At 42.0% G+C, this 21,325-nt stretch overlaps 1 pseudogene; it reads left to right on the top strand.

Moving 5' to 3' along the window:
- Positions 1-11,187: 11,187 nt before the first annotated feature.
- Positions 11,188-19,837, top strand: LOC128237891 (uncharacterized; annotated as a pseudogene).
- The last annotated feature ends 1,488 nt before the right edge of the window (positions 19,838-21,325 follow it).

The following is a 21,325-nucleotide window of genomic DNA, read 5'->3' as shown; positions in this document are numbered from 1 at the left end:
AGAGGCGAATGCCTTTACCACTAGGTCACTCTTACCCTGCTGATGATCAAACCCACAACCTTTTGGGTGAGAGGCGAACGCCTTTACCACTAGGTCACTCTTACCCTGGTGATGATCAAACCTACAACCTCTTGGGTGAGAGGCGAACACCTTTACCACTAGGTCATTCTTACCCTGGTGATGATCAAACCTACACCTCTTGGGTGAGAGGCGAACGCCTTTACCACTAGGCCACTCTTACCCTGGTGATGATCAAACCCACAACCTCTTGGGTGAGAGGCGATTGCCTTTACCACTTGGTCCCTCTTACCCTGCTGATGATCAAACCCACAACCTCTTGGGTGAGAGGCGAACGCCTTTACCACTAGGTCACTCTTACCCTGGTGATGATCAAACCTACAACCTCTTGGGTGAGAGGCGAACACCTTTACCACTACGTCATTCTTACCCTGGTGATGATCAAACCTACACCTCTTGGGTTAGAGGCGAACGCCTTTACCACTAGGCCACTCCTACCCTGGTGATGATCAAACCCACAACCTCTTGGGTGAGAGGCGAACGCCTTTACCACTAGGTCCTTCTTACCCTGCTGATGATCAAACCCACAACCTCTTGGGTGAGAAGCGATCGCCTTTACCACTAGGTCACTCTTACCCTGGTGATGATCAAACCTACAACCTCTTGGGTGAGAGGCGAACACCTTTACCACTAGGTCATTCTTACCCTGGTGATGATCAAACCTACACCTCTTGGGTGAGAGGCGAACGCCTTTACCACTAGGCCACTCTTACCCTGGTGATGATCAAACCCACAACCTCTCGGGTGAAAGGCGATTGCCTTTACCACTTGGTCCCTCTTACCCTGCTGATGATCAAACCCACAACCTCTTGGGTGAGAGGCGAACGCCTTTACCACTAGGTCACTCTTACCCTGGTGATGATCAAACCTACAACCTCTTGGGTGAGAGGCGAACACCTTTACCACTAGGTCATTCTTACCCTGGTGATGATCAAACCTACACCTCTTGGGTTAGAGGCGAACGCCTTTACCACTAGGCCACTCCTACCCTTGTGATGATCAAACCCACAACCTCTTGAATGAGAGGCGAACGCCTTTACCACTAGGTCCTTCTTACCCTGCTGATGATCAAACCCACAACCTCTTGGGTGAGAGGCGATCGCCTTTACCACTAGGTCACTCTTACCCTGGTGATGATCAAACCTACAATCTCTTGGGTGAGAGGCGAACACCTTTACCACTAGATCATTCTTACCCTGGTGATGATCAAACCTACACCTCTTGGGTGAGAGGCGAACGCCTTTACCACTAGGCCACTCTTACCCTGGTGATGATCAAACCCACAACCTCTTGGGTGAGAGGCGATTGCCTTTACCACTAGGTCACTCTTACCCTGGTGATGATCAAACCTACAACCTCTTGGGTGAGAGGCGAACACCTTTACCACTAGGTCATTCTTACCCTGGTGATGATCAAACCTACACCTCTTGGGTTAGAGGCGAACGCCTTTACCACTAGGCCACTCCTACCCTGGTGATGATCAAACCCACAACCTCTTGGGTGAGAGGCGAACGCCTTTACCACTAGGTCCTTCTTACCCTGCTGATGATCAAACCCACAACCTCTTGGGTGAGAGGCGATCGCCTTTACCACTAGGTCACTCTTACCCTGGTGATGATCAAACCTACAACCTCTTGGGTGAGAGGCGAACACCTTTACCACTAGGTCATTCTTACCCTGGTGATGATCAAACCTACACCTCTTGGGTGAGAGTCGAACGCCATTACCACTAGGTCACTCTTAACCTGGTGATGATCAAACCCACAACCTCTTGGGTGAGAGGCGAACGCATTTACCACTAGGTCACTCTTACCCTGGTGATGATCAAACCTATAACCTCGTGGTTGAGAGGCGAACGCCGCATACCTACAACCTCTTAGGTGAGAGGCAAACACCTTTACCACTAGGTCACCCTTACCCTGGTGATGATCAAACCCACAACCTCTTGGGTGAGAGGCGAACGCCTTTACCACTAGGTCACTCTTACCCTGGTGGTGATTAAATATACAACCTCTTGGGTGAGAAACGATCATCTTAAACCTTATGTCACTCTTACCCTGGTGATGATTTACCCACAGCCTCTTGAGTGAGAGGCGAACGCCTTTACCACTAGGTCACTCTTACCCTGGTGATGATCATACCCACAACCTCTTGGGTAAGAGGCGAACGCCTTTACCACTAGGTCACTCTTACCCTGGTGATGATCAAACCTACAACCTCTTGGGTGAGAGGCGAACACCTTTACCACTAGGTCACTCTTATCCTGGTGATGATCAAACCCACAACCTCTTGGGTGAGAGACGAACACCTTTACCACTATGCCACTCATACCCTGGTGATGATCATACCTACAACCTCTTGGGTGAGAGGCGAACGCCTTTACCACTAGGCCACTCTTATCATGGTGATGATCAAACCCACAACCTCTTAGGTAAGAGGCGAACACCTTTACCACTAGGTCACTCTTACCCTGGTGATGATCATACCTACACCTCTTGGGTGAGAGGCGAACGCCTTTACCACTAGGCCACTCTTATCCTGGTGATGATCAAACCCACAACCTCTCGGGTGAGAGGCGAACGCCTTTACCACTAGGTCACTCTTACCCTGGTGATGATCAAACCTAGAACCTCGTGGTTGAGAGGCGAACGCCGCATACCTACAACCTCTTAGGTGAGAGGCGAACACCTTTACCACTAGGTCACCCTTACCCTGGTGATGATCAAACCCACAACCTCTTGGGTGAGAGGCGAACGCCTTTACCACTAGGTCACTCTTACCCTGGTGATGATTAAATCTACAACCTCTTGGGTGAGAAACGATCATCTTAAACCTTATGTCACTCTTACCCTGGTGATGATTTACCCACAACCTCTTGAGTGAGAGGCGAACGCCTTTACCACTAGGTCACTCTTACCCTGGTGATGATCAAACCTATAACCTCGTGGTTGAGAGGCGAACGCCGCATACCTACAACCTCTTGGGTGAGAGGCGAACACCTTTACCATTAGGTCACCCTTACCCTGGTGATGATCAAACCCACAACCTCTTGAGTGAGAGGCGAACGCCTTTACCACTAGGTCACTCCTACCCTGGTGATGATCAAACCTACACCTCTTGGGTGAGAGGCGAATGCCTTTACCACTAGGTCACTCTTACCCTGCTGATGATCAAACCCACAACCTTTTGGGTGAGAGGCGAACGCCTTTACCACTAGGTCACTCTTACCCTGGTGATGATCAAACCTACAACCTCTTGGGTGAGAGGCGAACACCTTTACCACTAGGTCATTCTTACCCTGGTGATGATCAAACCTACACCTCTTGGGTGAGAGGCGAACGCCTTTACCACTAGGCCACTCTTACCCTGGTGATGATCAAACCCACAACCTCTTGGGTGAGAGGCGATTGCCTTTACCACTTGGTCCCTCTTACCCTGCTGATGATCAAACCCACAACCTCTTGGGTGAGAGGCGAACGCCTTTACCACTAGGTCACTCTTACCCTGGTGATGATCAAACCTACAACCTCTTGGGTGAGAGGCGAACACCTTTACCACTACGTCATTCTTACCCTGGTGATGATCAAACCTACACCTCTTGGGTTAGAGGCGAACGCCTTTACCACTAGGCCACTCCTACCCTGGTGATGATCAAACCCACAACCTCTTGGGTGAGAGGCGAACGCCTTTACCACTAGGTCCTTCTTACCCTGCTGATGATCAAACCCACAACCTCTTGGGTGAGAAGCGATCGCCTTTACCACTAGGTCACTCTTACCCTGGTGATGATCAAACCTACAACCTCTTGGGTGAGAGGCGAACACCTTTACCACTAGGTCATTCTTACCCTGGTGATGATCAAACCTACACCTCTTGGGTGAGAGGCGAACGCCTTTACCACTAGGCCACTCTTACCCTGGTGATGATCAAACCCACAACCTCTCGGGTGAAAGGCGATTGCCTTTACCACTTGGTCCCTCTTACCCTGCTGATGATCAAACCCACAACCTCTTGGGTGAGAGGCGAACGCCTTTACCACTAGGTCACTCTTACCCTGGTGATGATCAAACCTACAACCTCTTGGGTGAGAGGCGAACACCTTTACCACTAGGTCATTCTTACCCTGGTGATGATCAAACCTACACCTCTTGGGTTAGAGGCGAACGCCTTTACCACTAGGCCACTCCTACCCTTGTGATGATCAAACCCACAACCTCTTGAATGAGAGGCGAACGCCTTTACCACTAGGTCCTTCTTACCCTGCTGATGATCAAACCCACAACCTCTTGGGTGAGAGGCGATCGCCTTTACCACTAGGTCACTCTTACCCTGGTGATGATCAAACCTACAATCTCTTGGGTGAGAGGCGAACACCTTTACCACTAGATCATTCTTACCCTGGTGATGATCAAACCTACACCTCTTGGGTGAGAGGCGAACGCCTTTACCACTAGGCCACTCTTACCCTGGTGATGATCAAACCCACAACCTCTTGGGTGAGAGGCGATTGCCTTTACCACTAGGTCACTCTTACCCTGGTGATGATCAAACCTACAACCTCTTGGGTGAGAGGCGAACACCTTTACCACTAGGTCATTCTTACCCTGGTGATGATCAAACCTACACCTCTTGGGTTAGAGGCGAACGCCTTTACCACTAGGCCACTCCTACCCTGGTGATGATCAAACCCACAACCTCTTGGGTGAGAGGCGAACGCCTTTACCACTAGGTCCTTCTTACCCTGCTGATGATCAAACCCACAACCTCTTGGGTGAGAGGCGATCGCCTTTACCACTAGGTCACTCTTACCCTGGTGATGATCAAACCTACAACCTCTTGGGTGAGAGGCGAACACCTTTACCACTAGGTCATTCTTACCCTGGTGATGATCAAACCTACACCTCTTGGGTGAGAGTCGAACGCCATTACCACTAGGTCACTCTTAACCTGGTGATGATCAAACCCACAACCTCTTGGGTGAGAGGCGAACGCATTTACCACTAGGTCACTCTTACCCTGGTGATGATCAAACCTATAACCTCGTGGTTGAGAGGCGAACGCCGCATACCTACAACCTCTTAGGTGAGAGGCAAACACCTTTACCACTAGGTCACCCTTACCCTGGTGATGATCAAACCCACAACCTCTTGGGTGAGAGGCGAACGCCTTTACCACTAGGTCACTCTTACCCTGGTGGTGATTAAATATACAACCTCTTGGGTGAGAAACGATCATCTTAAACCTTATGTCACTCTTACCCTGGTGATGATTTACCCACAGCCTCTTGAGTGAGAGGCGAACGCCTTTACCACTAGGTCACTCTTACCCTGGTGATGATCATACCCACAACCTCTTGGGTAAGAGGCGAACGCCTTTACCACTAGGTCACTCTTACCCTGGTGATGATCAAACCTACAACCTCTTGGGTGAGAGGCGAACACCTTTACCACTAGGTCACTCTTATCCTGGTGATGATCAAACCCACAACCTCTTGGGTGAGAGACGAACACCTTTACCACTATGCCACTCATACCCTGGTGATGATCATACCTACAACCTCTTGGGTGAGAGGCGAACGCCTTTACCACTAGGCCACTCTTATCATGGTGATGATCAAACCCACAACCTCTTAGGTAAGAGGCGAACACCTTTACCACTAGGTCACTCTTACCCTGGTGATGATCATACCTACACCTCTTGGGTGAGAGGCGAACGCCTTTACCACTAGGCCACTCTTACCCTGGTGATGATCAAACCCACAACCTCTTGGGTGAGAGGCGAACGCCTTTACCACTAGGCCACTCTTACCCTGGTGATGATCAAACCCACAACCTCTTGGGTGAGAGGCGAACACCTTTACCACTAGGTCATTCTTACCCTGCTGATGATCAAACCCACAACCTCTTGGGAAAGAGGCGAACGCCTTTACCACTAGGCCACTCTTACCCTGGTGATGATCAAACCCACAACCTCTTGGGTGAGAGGCGAACGCCATTACCACTAGGTCCCTCTTACCCTGGTGATGATCATACCCACAACCTCTTGGGAAAGAGGCGAACGCCTTTACCACTAGGTCACTCTTACCCTGGTGATGATCAAACCCACAACCTCTTGGGTAAGAGGCGAACGCCTTTATCACTAGGCCACTCATACCCTGGTGATGATCATACCTACAACCTCTTGGGTGAGAGGCGAATGCCTTTACCACTAGGCCACTCTTACCCTGGTGATGATCATACCTATAACCTCTTGGGTAAGAGGCGAACGCCTTTACCACTATGCCACTCTTACCCTGGTGATGATTAACCCACAACATCTTGGGTAAGAGGCGAACACCTTTACCACTAGGTCATTCTTACCCTGGTGATGATCAAACCCACAACCTCTTGGGTTAGAGGCGAACGCCTTTACCACTAGGCCACTACTACCCTGGTGATGATCAAACCCACAACCTCTTGGGTGAGAGGCGAACGCCTTTACCACTAGGTCCTTCTTACCCTGCTGATGATCAAACCCACAACCTCTTGGGTGAGAGGCGATCGCCTTTACCACTAGGTCACTCTTACCCTGGTGATGATCAAACCTACAACCTCTTGGGTGAGAGGCGAACACCTTTACCACTAGGTCATTCTTACCCTGGTGATGATCAAACCTACACCTCTTGGGTGAGAGTCGAACGCCATTACCACTAGGCCACTCTTACCCTGGTGATGATCAAACCCACAACCTCTTGGGTGAGAGGCGAACGCCTTTACCACTAGGTCACTCTTACCCTGGTGATGATCAAACCTATAACCTCGTGGTTGAGAGGCGAACGCCGCATACCTACAACCTCTTAGGTGAGAGGCGATTGCCTTTACCACTAGGTCACCCTTACCCTGGTGATGATCAAACCCACAACCTCTTGGGTGAGAGGCGAACGCCTTTACCACTAGGTCACTCTTACCCTGGTGATGATTAAATCTACAACCTCTTGGGTGAGAAACGATCATCTTAAACCTTATGTCACTCTTACCCTGGTGATGATTTACCCACAGCCTCTTGAGTGAGAGGCGAACGCCTTTACCACTAGGTCACTCTTACCCTGGTGATGATCAAACCTATAACCTCGTGGTTGAGAGGCGAACGCCGCATACCTACAACCTCTTAGGTGAGAGGCGAACACCTTTACCACTAGGTCACCCTTACCCTGGTGATGATCAAACCCACAACCTCTTGAGTGAGAGGCGAACGCCTTTACCACTAGGTCACTCTTACCCTGGTGATGATCAAACCCACAACCTCTTGGGTGAGAGGCGAACGCCTTTACCACTAGGTCACTCTTACCTTGCTGATGATCAAACCCACAACCTCTTGGGTGAGAGGCGAACGCCTTTACCACTAGGTCACTCTTACCCTGGTGATGATCAAACATACAACCTCTTGGGTGAGAGGCGAACACCTTTACCACTAGGTCATTCTTACCCTGGTGATGATCAAACATACAACCTCTTGGGTGAGAGGCGAACGCCTTTACCACTAGGCCACTCTTACCCTGGTGATGATCAAACCTACACCTCTTGGGTGAGAGTCGAACGCCATTACCACTAGGTCCCTCTTACCCTGGTGATGATCATACCCACAACCTCTTGGGTAAGAGGCGAACGCCATTACCACTAGGTCCCTCTTACCCTGGTGATGATTATACCCACAACCTCTTGGGAAAGAGGCGAACGCCTTTACCACTAGGTCACTCTTACCCTGGTGATGATCAAACCCACAACCTCTTGGGTAAGAGGCGAACGCCTTTATCACTATGCCACTCTTACCCTGGTGATGATCAAACCTACACCTCTTGGGTGAGAGGCGAACGCCTTTACCACTAGGCCACTCTTACCCTGGTGATGATCAAACCCACAACCTCTTGGGAAAGAGGCGAACGCCTTTACCACTAGGTCACTCTTACCCTGGTGATGATCATACCCACAACCTCTTGGGAAAGAGGCGAACGCCTTTACCACTAGGTCACTCTTACCCTGGTGATGATCAAACCCACAACCTCTTGGGTAAGAGGCGAACGCCTTTATCACTATGCCACTCTTACCCTGGTGATGATCAAACCTACACCTCTTGGGTGAGAGGCGAACGCCTTTACCACTAGGCCACTCTTACCCTGGTGATGATCAAACCCACAACCTCTTGGGAAAGAGGCGAACGCCTTTACCACTAGGTCCCTCTTACCCTGGTGATGATCATACCCACAACCTCTTGGGAAAGAGGCGAACGCCTTTACCACTAGGTCACTCTTACCCTGATGATGATCAAACCCACAACATCTTGGGTAAGAGGCGAACGCCTTTACCACTATGCCACTCTTACCCTGGTGATGATTAACCCACAACCTCTTGGTTAAGAGGCGAAGGCCTTTACCACTAGGTCACTCTTACCTTGGTGATGATTAACCTACAACCTCTTGGGAAAGAGGCGGACGCCTTTACCACTAGGTCACTCTTACCCTGATGATGATCAAACCCACAACCTCTTAGGTAAGAGGCGAACGCCTTTACCACTATGCCACTCTTACCCTGGTGATGATCAAACCTATAACCTCTTGGGTAATAGGTGAACGCCTTTACCACTAGGTCACTCTTACCCTGGTGATGATCATACCTATAACCTCTTGGGTAAGAGGCGAACGCCTTTACCACTATGCCACTCTTACCATGGTGATGATCAAACCCACAACCTCTTAGGTAAGAGGCGAACGCCTTTACCACTATGCCACTCTTACCCTGGTGATGATCAAACCTACAACCTCTTGGGTAATAGGTGAACGCCTTTACCACTAGGCCACTCTTACCCTTGTGATGATCATACCTACAACCTCTTGGGTAAGGGGCGAACGCCTTTACCACTAGGCCACTCTTGCCCTGGTGATGATCATACCTATAACCTCTTGGGTAAGAGGCGAACACCTTTACCACTAGGCCACTCTTACCCTGGTGATGATCAAACCCACAACCTCTTGGGTAAGAGGCGAACGCCTTTACCACTATGCCACTCTTACCCTGGTGATGATTAACCCACAACCTCTTGGTTAAGAGGCGAAGGCCTTTACCACTAGGTCACTCTTACCCTGGTGATGATAAACCTACAACCTCTTGGGAAAGAGGCGGACGCCTTTACCACTAGGTCACTCTTACCCTGATGATGATCAAACCCACAACCTCTTGGGTAAGAGGCGAACGCCTTTACCACTATGCCACTCTTACCCTGGTGATGATTAACCCACAACATCTTGGGTAAGAGGCGAACGCCTTTACCACTATGCCACTCTTACCCTGGTGATGATTAACCCACAACATCTTGGGTAAGAGGCGAACGCCTTTACCACTAGGCCACTCTTACCCTGGTGATGATCATACCTACAACCTCTTGGGTGAGAGGCGAACGCCTTTACCACTAGGTCACTCTTACCCTGGTGATGATCAAACATACAACCTCTTGGGTGAGAGGCGAACACCTTTACCACTAGGTCATTCTTACCCTGGTGATGATCAAACCTACACCTCTTGGGTGAGAGGCGAACGCCTTTACCACTAGGCCACTCTTACAATGGTGATGATCAAATCCACAACCTCTTGGGTTAGAGGCGAACGCCTTTACCACTAGGTCACTCTTACCCTGCTGATGATCAAACCTACAACCTCTTGGGTGAAGGGCGAACGCCTTTACCACTAGGTCATTCTTACCCTGGTGTTGATCAAACCCACAACCTCTTGGGTGAGAGGCGAACACCTTTGCAACTAGGCCACTCTCACCCTTTAATATCAGTAATTTAGTGTCTGATCAATATTTTGAATTGATAATCCTGAAAACTACTGACAGGGGTCAAGCTAGATATACATTTCTCTCACCTCAGATAAGTAGATCCTAAAAATTGGTAATGCTGGAACTTCTTATCTTGCCCACGGGTAAAACTAAAACAAGTCTAAAAAAACAAGTACCCTTGTTGAAGACCGTCCTCTGTAACATCATAGAAAGCTATCTTATGGCAATATTTAAAGCGAAGCTAATTATTTCTCGCTTCAAATGGCACCAATTAATAGTTTACGCGCTCCATTCAAAAAATATCGCTGCCCTCTCCTCAGAACTATTTAGAGAAGATTTGATTATTTACATAATCTGAATCACAGCACGCATATCCATGGCGACCACAAATTATCTCATATCTATACGCAAAGTTTTCCCACTACGCAAGATTATAAGTGGCTAATATGTGTTTCCGGTACGGATAGGAAAGCCCGACTCGAGGGCGCGCGCGTTAGCTGGTAACGAGGCTTGCCGAGTTACCGGTCACTCAGCGTGCCGGAGGGTCGGATTTTTCGATCCGGATCGGAAAAACATGATTGATATTTTTGTTGCATATCTAAAATTATCAATTTGATAAAATTGATGTAGGAAACGCTTTTTTGTACACTTCACCCAAAAAACAACAAAAAAACGGGTGCGACGTTGTTTACTGGCGTCATAAAGCGCAGTAATTTTAAATCACTATTGACATCAAATAGTTCCTCAAAAACTCGCGTTTTACGATCATTTATTTTCAATTTTAATAAAAAAATTTTTGCATATTTATATATTTGATTGCACAATATTGGACCGGCACAATATACTTTTGATAAACCATACAATAAAAGAAATTAGAAGTGGTGCGTTGTTTTGCGTGACTCATCTTATGTGGGGGTGTAAGAGGGGCATTTGCAGCACTGGCCACATGACCGGAAACACACGTCCGTACGGTACGCAAGAAAGATTCACCCCAACCCTCATTTCCGCTTAAAACCCAATGCTCGGGTTGGGATGAACCAATATTACACCCTCGGCCATGGGAGATACTTATAAACAAGGGATGCATTTTTTTTTATTGATTTGAGTCTTGTTCGGTATGTTTATCTTGGTCTTGTAGGTTTAAAGACAAAGGTAATCTTCGATTTTTATTCTTCCTGGCTGAGTAATATATTTGGAACATTTCCAACTATCAACTATCAGTTTAAACTTGTCACAGTATTGGCGGTTTAAAATTTTGTGAATTATAACACTTTATACTAATTGTGATAGTAAGGACTTTTTGGAATTAGACTCACTTTAGAAACATTATGAACGTATTGATTGACATAATGCATCTTCAACGGACAATTAAACGTACAAATAAACAGCTATTTCTCAATAATAAAAAATAAACATGGCCGCTGGAGGTTCGTCATTTTACAAAGGTTCGGACCTGATTCATGACTACAGCTGTTCCACCTGTGAGGAAAATGACCTTAACACTGAAGCCCAGCACTTCTGCCCACAGTGTGAACACTATCTGTGTGATAAGTGTGTGAGGAAACATGGGGATTATTTCAAGAAGCATGTTGTATATGGGCGTAAAGACATTCAGAAATGGACGGGATTCTCCATGGACAGATGTGCCCAACATGGCAACAAGCTCGAGGTCCACTGTGATTACCACCGGGAATTGTGCTGCAGTGTATGTGTGGCCCTTAACCACAGGTGAGAGTTAACCATACCTGATCACTGTTAATTTATATGCTGTTTTTATGTCTCCCACTATGCGTTTACTATGTACATTTACCATTTCGTAAATCCCTTGAATATTTGATCGGATCAAATAGTCACCACCTTGAGACAATGTGCATAACCCATATTCAATACATGCCGACTGAAGGTTAAGACCTTAGATTTGTTTGAAAGCTTTTGTGTCTGCTCCGTACCTTTAAACCAATGTAAGAATTTTCATGAAACTAGGGTCAAATGTCCATCACATCAAGAATCCACTTTCCAGGCGCGCCGGCTCAAAGTCCAGGGGAAAGTTCAAGGTCAAAGGTTTGACCATAAATTTGTGTCATCTCCGTATCTCCTAAACCCTAATAAGGTTTTTCATAAAGCTTGTGTCAAATGATGACATGCAAAAATCACGTTCAAGGTGTGCCAGCTAAAGGTAGAGGTCACAGTTCAAGGTCAAAGGTTCAAGTCTTAGATTTTGTGTCGGCTCCGTTTTTCCTAAAACCCTTTCATAATTTCATAAAACTTGCAACAAATGTTCACTACATTAAGACAACAAGCAGAACCCACATAGCATGTGCACCTGCTCAACGTCAAGGTAACAGTCTAAGGTCAAAGATTAAACTCGTCAAAGATTTAAATGAAACTTGAGAAAAAATGTTAACTCAATGTCTCAGTTCAAGGTTAAAGTTTCAAGATTTCATGTCAGCTCCATAAACACCTTTAAAACATGAAACTTTGATATAATGTTCAGGCCATCGTCATACCACCCAAAACTCACTCAATATCTTCCATCATCAAATGTCTATAAAAAGATGGAAGCAAGCATGGGGTTAGATATCTGTATTTGTTGTCAGAAACAACAGTCTGTGTGTTTCTGTGTTTAACAACTTCAGAGTTAAATTACCCAAAAAAATCCTGGCATTCAGTCTTTTAATATAAATGTAATGTATGCAATAATTGGTGTACTTGTTGATATATAGTATTCCGTTATTTTTGTGGATTGTTTTCACGAAATGGTGATACATGTTATCAACATGAGTCGATGTATTTCAGGCTGTGTAGCAGCATCAGTCATTTGCCTGACCTAGCCAAAGGCTTCCTGAAAACAGCGGAGTTCAAGCAGCTACCAGCAGCAGTAGACAAGATGAGGAGCAGACTGGATGAGCTCAAGAATGTTAGAACGAAAGATCAAGATTCACTTATTGACTCCTACAAGAACATCATTGCCGAAGTGAAGGATCTCCGCAAAAACATTAACACGATCTTGGACCAGCTTGAGAAGAAGACAGTTGAACATTTGGATAGCATGATGAAAGAATTAGAGAAAACCATAAAAGATGATTTAGAAACCTGTGCTCAAATGGATGACCAACTCAATACCATGATTGAGAAGCTTCAGCAGATCACTGGCAAGAACAGGGAGACCAGTTCTTTCATTGGATTCCAAAAATGCCAGTCTAAATTGAGTGAAGCGAAGTGTCTCGTGCAAGAAATACGGATGAAATGGGGAATGAAGTTCAAATCAGATGAAAGTGTTGTAACATTCCTTAAAAACCTGAAAAGCCTTGGCAACATTGAAAGTGTTCATGTGCTCCAGACTCAGAGTTCGGCTCAATATGATGTTAAAATAATGGAGGATAACATGGTCTGCAATATTGTAGGTATATATGTGTTGCCCAGTGAAAAGGTGGTTATTGCAGATGGATTTAACAAGAGAGTGAAACTTCTGAACAAAAAATACCATGTCACTGATCACTGTGATCTTCCTGGATTTCCTCGACATTTGTGTCACATAACAGACAATGATGTAGCTGTAGCTCTTTTCAACTATTCAGGTCGTTGTGAGGTCCATTTCATCACAGTGACCAGAGGGGAGCTACATGCAGTGAGAAATTTTACCACAGACATTAAAACCTGGTCCATTGCCCACTATCAGGGCCAGCTGTTTCTTAGCTCTAGTAATGCCATATACCTGTACACAATTAAGGGACAATTCGTCAAAAAAATCTATGAAACCTATGGTTCTGGCTTGGAGGTGAACAAATGTGCTGTCTCTATTGATGGGGAGAGAATTTATGTAACAAATGAAGATGCTTCTAAATTGATTACACTTGATAAAACTGGTCGAGTGCTTTCTACACTAGAAGATGCTGACTTACAAGAACCAACTGGACTATGTGCCAGCCCGAGTGGTCATGTGTTTGTGTGTGGGAGGGCGTCTGACACTGTGTTACAGGTAAACCAAGATGGGAGACGAAAGCTGGCCACAGTGGCAAGACAGTTTGATGGTGTGTGTAAGCCTCAGTCAGTGTGGTTCAGTGAACAGACCTCCACCCTCTTGGTTGGACACAGTGCGAGTGAAACTTTAACTGTCTTCAAGCTGTCTTGAATTGGACTCTGGTTTGCAAAATAATATGCCTAAGATGTTTACTTCAATTGTTAAATTAAACAAGGATGGCATAAGTTTTATTATTGACGTAAGCATATTTTAACAGGAAAACCAAGGTTATTGCGAGCAAGCAGTGCTAGCGTGCATTTGGGTTAGCGTCAACAATGTGGCCATGCATAAGGCGATCTCAAAATTATTTTGCAAAATGTCTTCAATGACAAGGTGTCGCCCATGTCTTAAGGTTATAGAATAAGGTAACATTTTAGGGTCTTTGGTGAAAAATCCTTGTTATTTGGCTAGTCCAGGCTGTAACTTTATCATGTACATGTATTGGGGTATTTAAAAATAATTTCTTGATTATTTGTTCAATGTTGTTTATTCCAATTTGCTCATTTTTTTCTGATTGTGCAAATTGAATTCCTGTTTTTCGTTGAATGACAGGGTGTCTTGTTTTTTTTGTTATATACATTATATTGTTTTGTAACAATTTATATTATTTCTTGTATGCTCTATCATTCCTTTTTACGTGGTTGAGGATAATTAATTCCTTTTTGACCTATATAGCAAAGGAAAATGTAGGAAACATGTTTGAGAATAAATGATGAGAGGTTTGATCATGATGAATCAAGAAGAAACTTTTTTAGCGAAAAAGTATGAAACTTTAAATCAAAATAAAACTTTTAAGAAACAAAATATGAGAAGATTTATCACAATGAAAATGGGGGGGGGGGGGGGACGTTTTTAGAAGTGTAAGATGAAAAGTTAGAGAAATATAGAAACAATTTGAAACATGTTTAAAAGATCAGAAGTTTGATCATGATGAATTAATAAGAAACATGTTTGAAAAATAAAAGTTGAAGGTTTGAGAAATGAGGAAACAAGGGTAAACATGTTTGAGAATTGAAAGGTATAGAACTTAAATTGAAGTTACACAACTAGTACAATAGTAGTGTTAGTTGTTCTAAAATTTCCATAATGAACTTCATGAACAGTTTCAATTTAATGGTGTAACGTTTTATTATTTTTGATACACGTTTTGTCATGTTTTGTAGATGTTCTGTTAATATTTGTCAATGTATTTTGCATTCACATTGTTTTCGTGCTGTTATGAAACGTTACATGTTTGTTCACATATAATGTATTTTTTTTTATCTTACTTAGTTGTTTTGTTTTTCGATGTTGCAGAGTTTGTCTTGATATTTTATATTTCACATGGTGTTTGCATTTTTCCTATTGAATAAGCAGGTGTTTATAATTAAAGTTCATTATTGAGTTAGATAAAAGTTGCCAAATCCGTCAAGTCATTGTTCAATTAGATAATTTTAAGTCTTGTACAAATTTATAAAGCAGGAGAAATTATCATATTTTTTTCTAAAATCAGTCTTCAAACAACCTGATAGCGTTGTTTTATTACTGACAGATAACATAAATTTCTCCTATCAATCTTAAATTCTTCAGCAATAAGTCTGGCTATATTACGCCACTTTATAAATTCAGCTTGTATTTGGTTATACAATATGATCAGTGAGATTTTTAACTTCATAAGTCGAATTATGTAAGGAAATGACATAGATGTTTTATGAATACCAACCCTGGTCCACAGCCCATATAAGTTTCATACTTGTTTTCATCAATGTAACATCTTCCTATTCATTTTTTTTATTAAAAGAGCTTAGATTTTAAATATATTTAAGGGGGCTATCTTATCAATGAGTGTACTCAATATCGTAAGACCTTGATTTTCAGTTGAATATAATATTCGTGTTATCAATTGAATTGAACTTTTTAATAGCAAAAGCAAATACTAATTCCAAAACCGGAACAGATAAGCTATTAATTTCGAAAATAATAGTATATCTTATCAGATATATGTTCTCCAAATATCATTTGTACAAACACGATACATGCGTTTATAATATTCGTGTGTTAAAAACACAGTGTTTCAATAACAATATTTTATTTTTCGTAGTGGGTTATGTTATTGAGTTTAAAATAAATGTGTTTGCTGATATTTTTTATCGAACAAGCTTTCGTCTGATTTAAATAATATAACTTTTACTTTAAGATCACTTTTATCGTGAAATAGTTTTGTTGTTGTTCTTTTACATGCAAGATTCCATCTGTCACTTTAAAGCTAGTACTAATTTATCATTGTTTAATTCTTCATTTGTTTATATTCAAATGTGTTTGTAAATAAGAAATGGTCTGCTTTCAAATAATAAACAGAAATATAAAACAAAATGTTTATACTTTAATTCTTTTAGCCAAAGTCCGATGTCAGATTAAACAACCAAACACACAATTTTGAAGAAAAGGCCACTGCGAAATTGTTAAGATATACTTCATATTCTATACATAACTGTGTATCAATAGGGTCACGCTTAAACACAATCTAGGTACCCTAAAGTAATCACCTATTTGTCTATTTGTGTCTTTCTTTCTGTCTGTCCACACCTTTTACCCTTTTTTAAGATCGTCTGTTTTTTTAAAATACAAAGGTCAAGTTCAGGTAATTGTCAAAGCCTTGGTTCTGACTTCATCTGCATCATCGGCGTCGGCACAAATTTGAACCTTGGGAATAACTTAAAATCTATTCAAGATTGTCTAATGAAAATTCGTACACGTGTTGCCAGTGACAATACGAACATGTACATCAAGGTCCATAACTCCAGCTAAATAACTGTTGAGATATTCACAGAACTTTGTATACATGTTAACATGTTAACAGTGATAATGTGCTCATGGGGAAAACAAGGCCTATAGTAGGTGTCGATTTTTGTCCCTTTATTGACTGAAAAGAACAGAGGAATGTTTGCTCTGAGGCGCTCTTGTTTATCTTAATACTTGGAAATTGTTTACTGTTACTTCTTCATTTAGTATAGAGAAGCCCTAAATAGGTAGAAGTCTGACAGACAGGTTAGGGAAACTTCTCACTCAGTTTAAAATAGGTAAAAGTCTTACAGTGTACAAAAAGTTCTCCCTCAACTCAAAATATAGAGAAGTCTGAGAGTTTCCAAAATCAGCTTAGAATCCATAGAATATTGATCGTTTAGGGAAAGTTTTCCCAAAACACAAAGTTGGTAAATGTTTGACAGTTAAGGAAAACTTCTCCCTCATCTCAAAGTATGGAGATGTTTGACTGTTTAGGGAAACTTCTCCCTCATCTCAAAGTATGGAGATGTTTGACTGTTTAGGGAAACTTCTCCCTCATCTCAAAGTATGGGGATGTTTGACTGTTTAGGGAAACTTCTCCCTCATCTCAAAGTATGGGGATGTTTGACTGTTTAGGGAAACTTCTCCCTCATCTCAAAGTATGGGGATGTTTGACTGTTTAGGGAAACTTCTCCCTCATCTCAAAGTATGGTGATGTTTGACTGTTTAGGGAAACTTCTCCCTCATCTCAAAGTATGGAGATGTTTGACTGTTTAGGGAAACTTCTCCCTCATCTCAAAGTATGGGGATGTTTGACTGTTTAGGGAAACTTCTCCCTCATCTCAAAGTATGGTGATGTTTGACTGTTTAGGAAAACTTATCCCTCAGCTCACAATACAGGGAAGACTGACAGTTTAAGGAAACGGGTACGTCAGCTTAAAATACAGGGAAGTCTGACAGTGCAGCAAACACTTCTCCGCCAGCTCAAAATATAGGGAGGTCTGACTGTTAAGTGAAACTTCTCCGTCAGCTCATTATACAGGGAATTCTGACAATTTAAGGAAACAGCTCCATACGGAATCCCTGGCAGTTTAAGGAAACTAATCTCCCTCAGCTCAAAATATGGAGAAGACGACAGTTTAAGAAAACTTCCTTAAGGATTGCTGACAGTTGACCACTCTCCTACTTTGTTGATCCCTGAGTCTCATATTGATTTTAAACCAGAATCGCTTCAGGCAAGAGCATTTAATATTTTGTGTTACTCAGTTGACCCGATATTTTGCTGTATTTAAAAAAAAAATAATAAGAGAGTAAAATCAAAGTACCAAAGAATTAAAAAGTCACATGAACAACATTTTTGAATATGAAAGGAAAATCTTTATTTATTTGACATTTGGAATTTAATCTTCTGATATTATCTTGCACACTTATTTGTGATTAGATGGCAAAAATGTGCACATTTACAACTCCTTTGAAAGCAGCAGACTTACCAAAACAAGTAAGGTTGAGAGTGGTCTAGTGGTTTAGGTGTCTGCTTCTCACTGAGAGAGGCTGTGGGCTCGATCACCACCAAGGGTAGTTTTTCATGGCTTCTCAAAAAGGATATCATGAATACTTTTTTCTTTCTTCCAATGAAATGGATTCGAGAGTGATTACTTTCAGTATTCCTTTGTCTTGTAAATCGAACTAAAATGCAAAGAAAGTAGTAACTTAACATGTTCCAATTTCAGGCTCACGTTCCCAGACAGAGTTACTTCCCATTGGTGACTGAAAAGGTCTCCAAGTATTTTTCCCAGTATTGTGGACAAAGAAACCGCGGGAGAAATGTGGCTTGAGTGTGATGGCAACCTTTAAAATGGTGAGATTGAGGGACTGTTTTTTCTCTCTCACACTAAAAGGCCATACCAAATTTATTCATTGTTTAGAGTCATGTAACGATTTCAGAATCTACCTACCCAACAGGAAAAATAATGATAGAAATATATAGTTTTTTATGTTTGCCGGAAGTTAATAGAGATTTATCAATAAAATTGAAATTATATTTCACTGTTTTAAACTATACCAATTATATGTTTGTCACTGTAGGGCCCGTTTTGCTAACCAAATTAAACATCAGCGTGCAAAAATTTGTTGCTACAATATCAAGGACGTCATATCCGGAATTATTTTATGTGCGCATACAAATTGACACATTTATCCAATAGAAGTAACTCTGGTTATAATAGTTGTGCAGTTATGCCTCTTTTTCTACAGAAAACAGCGCAGCGCTCTTGTCATAACTTCATTTGCACATTTTTGTTACAGGAACTGTCCCATTGGTGTTTTGTATGATATGTATGGGCATTTAGACTCCGGGTTACCATGGAAACTTACGATGCACTTTTAGGTAATCAATATTATTGAATCAAAGTGTCATACACGAACATACATTTGTCTGGTATGCATAGTTTACATGTTATATTAAATCAAGTAATATTTGATAGCTCTGATGATATGTCATTATGGTGGCAAATTAAAGCCTTAAATTTAGATTGGGCAGCTAAAGGCAGTTTCATTTTCCATTAGAAGTACTGCACTGTTATAGTCTCTTCTACATGTTTGTACCAAATCGCTCCTAGAAGAATTTATGTAAACGCCCCTGTGTTAAACAATGGAACTTGCATAAGGTTTTGTCTTCTATACTATTAGTAAATCATTTTTGTTCGAACGATGAAAATACTGAAACTTTCTGTTCATCAAGTGACCACATAGTATAGCTGGTGTTATATTTATTTATTTCAACAAGAACAAATTGTATCATGCAGGATTTTTAAGAAGATGAAGAACTAATTCACGGTCAAGGTTGTGAAGTTGTTTTAACTTTGACTTCTGTATAGAAATAAACTATTCAATTACTAAAATAGATCTAAAAAAAGAAACTACTGAAAACTTAGTGCTCATTGTAAAGCTGGTGTAATATGCAATTTAATTAAACAGGAACATTTTATCATGCAGGCGTTTCCTGAAGGGCAACTTCTTCACTGTCCAGGACGTGAAGCTGTTGAATCGGCGTTCATGTCGACAGTGAAAGAGGCTGATGCTCTCAAACATCGTAGCAACATTATTAACAGTATGCAGAAGGACCACAAGAATTTGTGGATGGGCGTTGTCAATGGTGTGTTGTAATAAATCGACATGGATGACATTTGCCCTTCTTATTCAGCATCAATTATTTTAAAAATAAAACAATCTTCATTCTTATGTAAGGAGTGTGTTACGTGAAAAAAATGATCTTACCTTTGTTGCCATTTAATACAAAAACTAAGCAACGCTTTATGGAAAAATAACTCGTTCTGTATTTTCTTGTATTAAATGACAAAAAACGTAAGATCCTATGTCGAATAAACTGGTAACAGACTATTGTCCAATTAATTCCGTAAGCTTTTTTTCTGTTTTTGAAAGAAAAAAAGGGGTGACAATTTCATAACCTTGGTGTTGGCCTCGGGGGTAGATACTCTTTCTTTCATCCATAAACTTAGACAGTATGTATGTGTTAGTGTTGGATAATCAGACAATTATTGTAAATCGAACATTGAATTCGGATTAATCGAAAGTGTATTTCCATATTAAGTAGTTGTAGGACAAAAAAAGAGAGTTTTATTTCAACAAATTCTATGTCTTATAAGTTCTTTATATTTCAAATTGGCCTAACATATTTACTCCAAAAATTGACCAATATAATTATATTAAATGACACATTTTGTCTTCTTTTTTGGGGTATTTAGTGGTTAAAAAACAACAAACTTTTGAGTTGCCCAATGTGTTTGAGTAGCTATTAGTTTTTTTGCATTTTTGGGTTATTTAAATTTTTCAAAATGTAGGCCTACAAGGCTACTATATGTAGCTACGCCACTGGTATGATGTTCACATTTTTCGACAAAGAAAATAACATGTATTGTATGGCATTGGTCGTTTAGAACTTGATATATATAATTGCCAGTTTGCATGGTTATTTTATATAGTTATGTTTATAATGTGCTGGAAATAAAATACTTATCAGTCGAGTTTTTGCTTCGTTCAGTCCATATCTGGGAGTAGGATTTGTTATGGTCCCAGTCCATATGCAGTTTTTATTTACTCTGACTTAAAATGACACTCTTATTCAAAATCAATACATACACATGTATAACAAACATAAAATTTGAGTGATAAACCTTTAACTACTAACTAAATAATGCATTTATGGAAAATATTAATTAGTGATAACAAGATTGTAACCGTGTATTTAATAGCTTAAAACGCACAAATATTAAAAGATTGATGAGTGCTTAAAGATTTACTGTGATCTACTATCGTCTCATAAGGAAGAAATACCGTGATTTCTGCAACTTAATTTAAACACGGTATCCCTCTTAAGAACCAGTGTTTTTGACATTTATTCATCCTTTACGGTATATTAAAACAATTGAATTAATTGTGGTAAGTCATATTTATGGGTAACAGTGTATCATTCCCCCTCTGAAGAAAAGATACATATTGATTTGGAAATGTATGTCAGTTAGCTGGATGGTTGGTCGAGGACCATGGCTTGTCTGCACAATGACTCAAGAAAATCAAGGTCACCGTCAATGTTTTGGAAACCCTTTTTTACCACGGATAACTCGAGAATAGTTT

Source organism: Mya arenaria, chromosome 6 (assembly GCF_026914265.1).
Source record: "Mya arenaria isolate MELC-2E11 chromosome 6, ASM2691426v1".
NCBI lineage: Eukaryota > Metazoa > Mollusca > Bivalvia > Myida > Myidae > Mya > Mya arenaria.
Note: the sequence above shows the minus strand (reverse complement) of the source record. Positions and strands in the feature narration are given on the sequence as shown.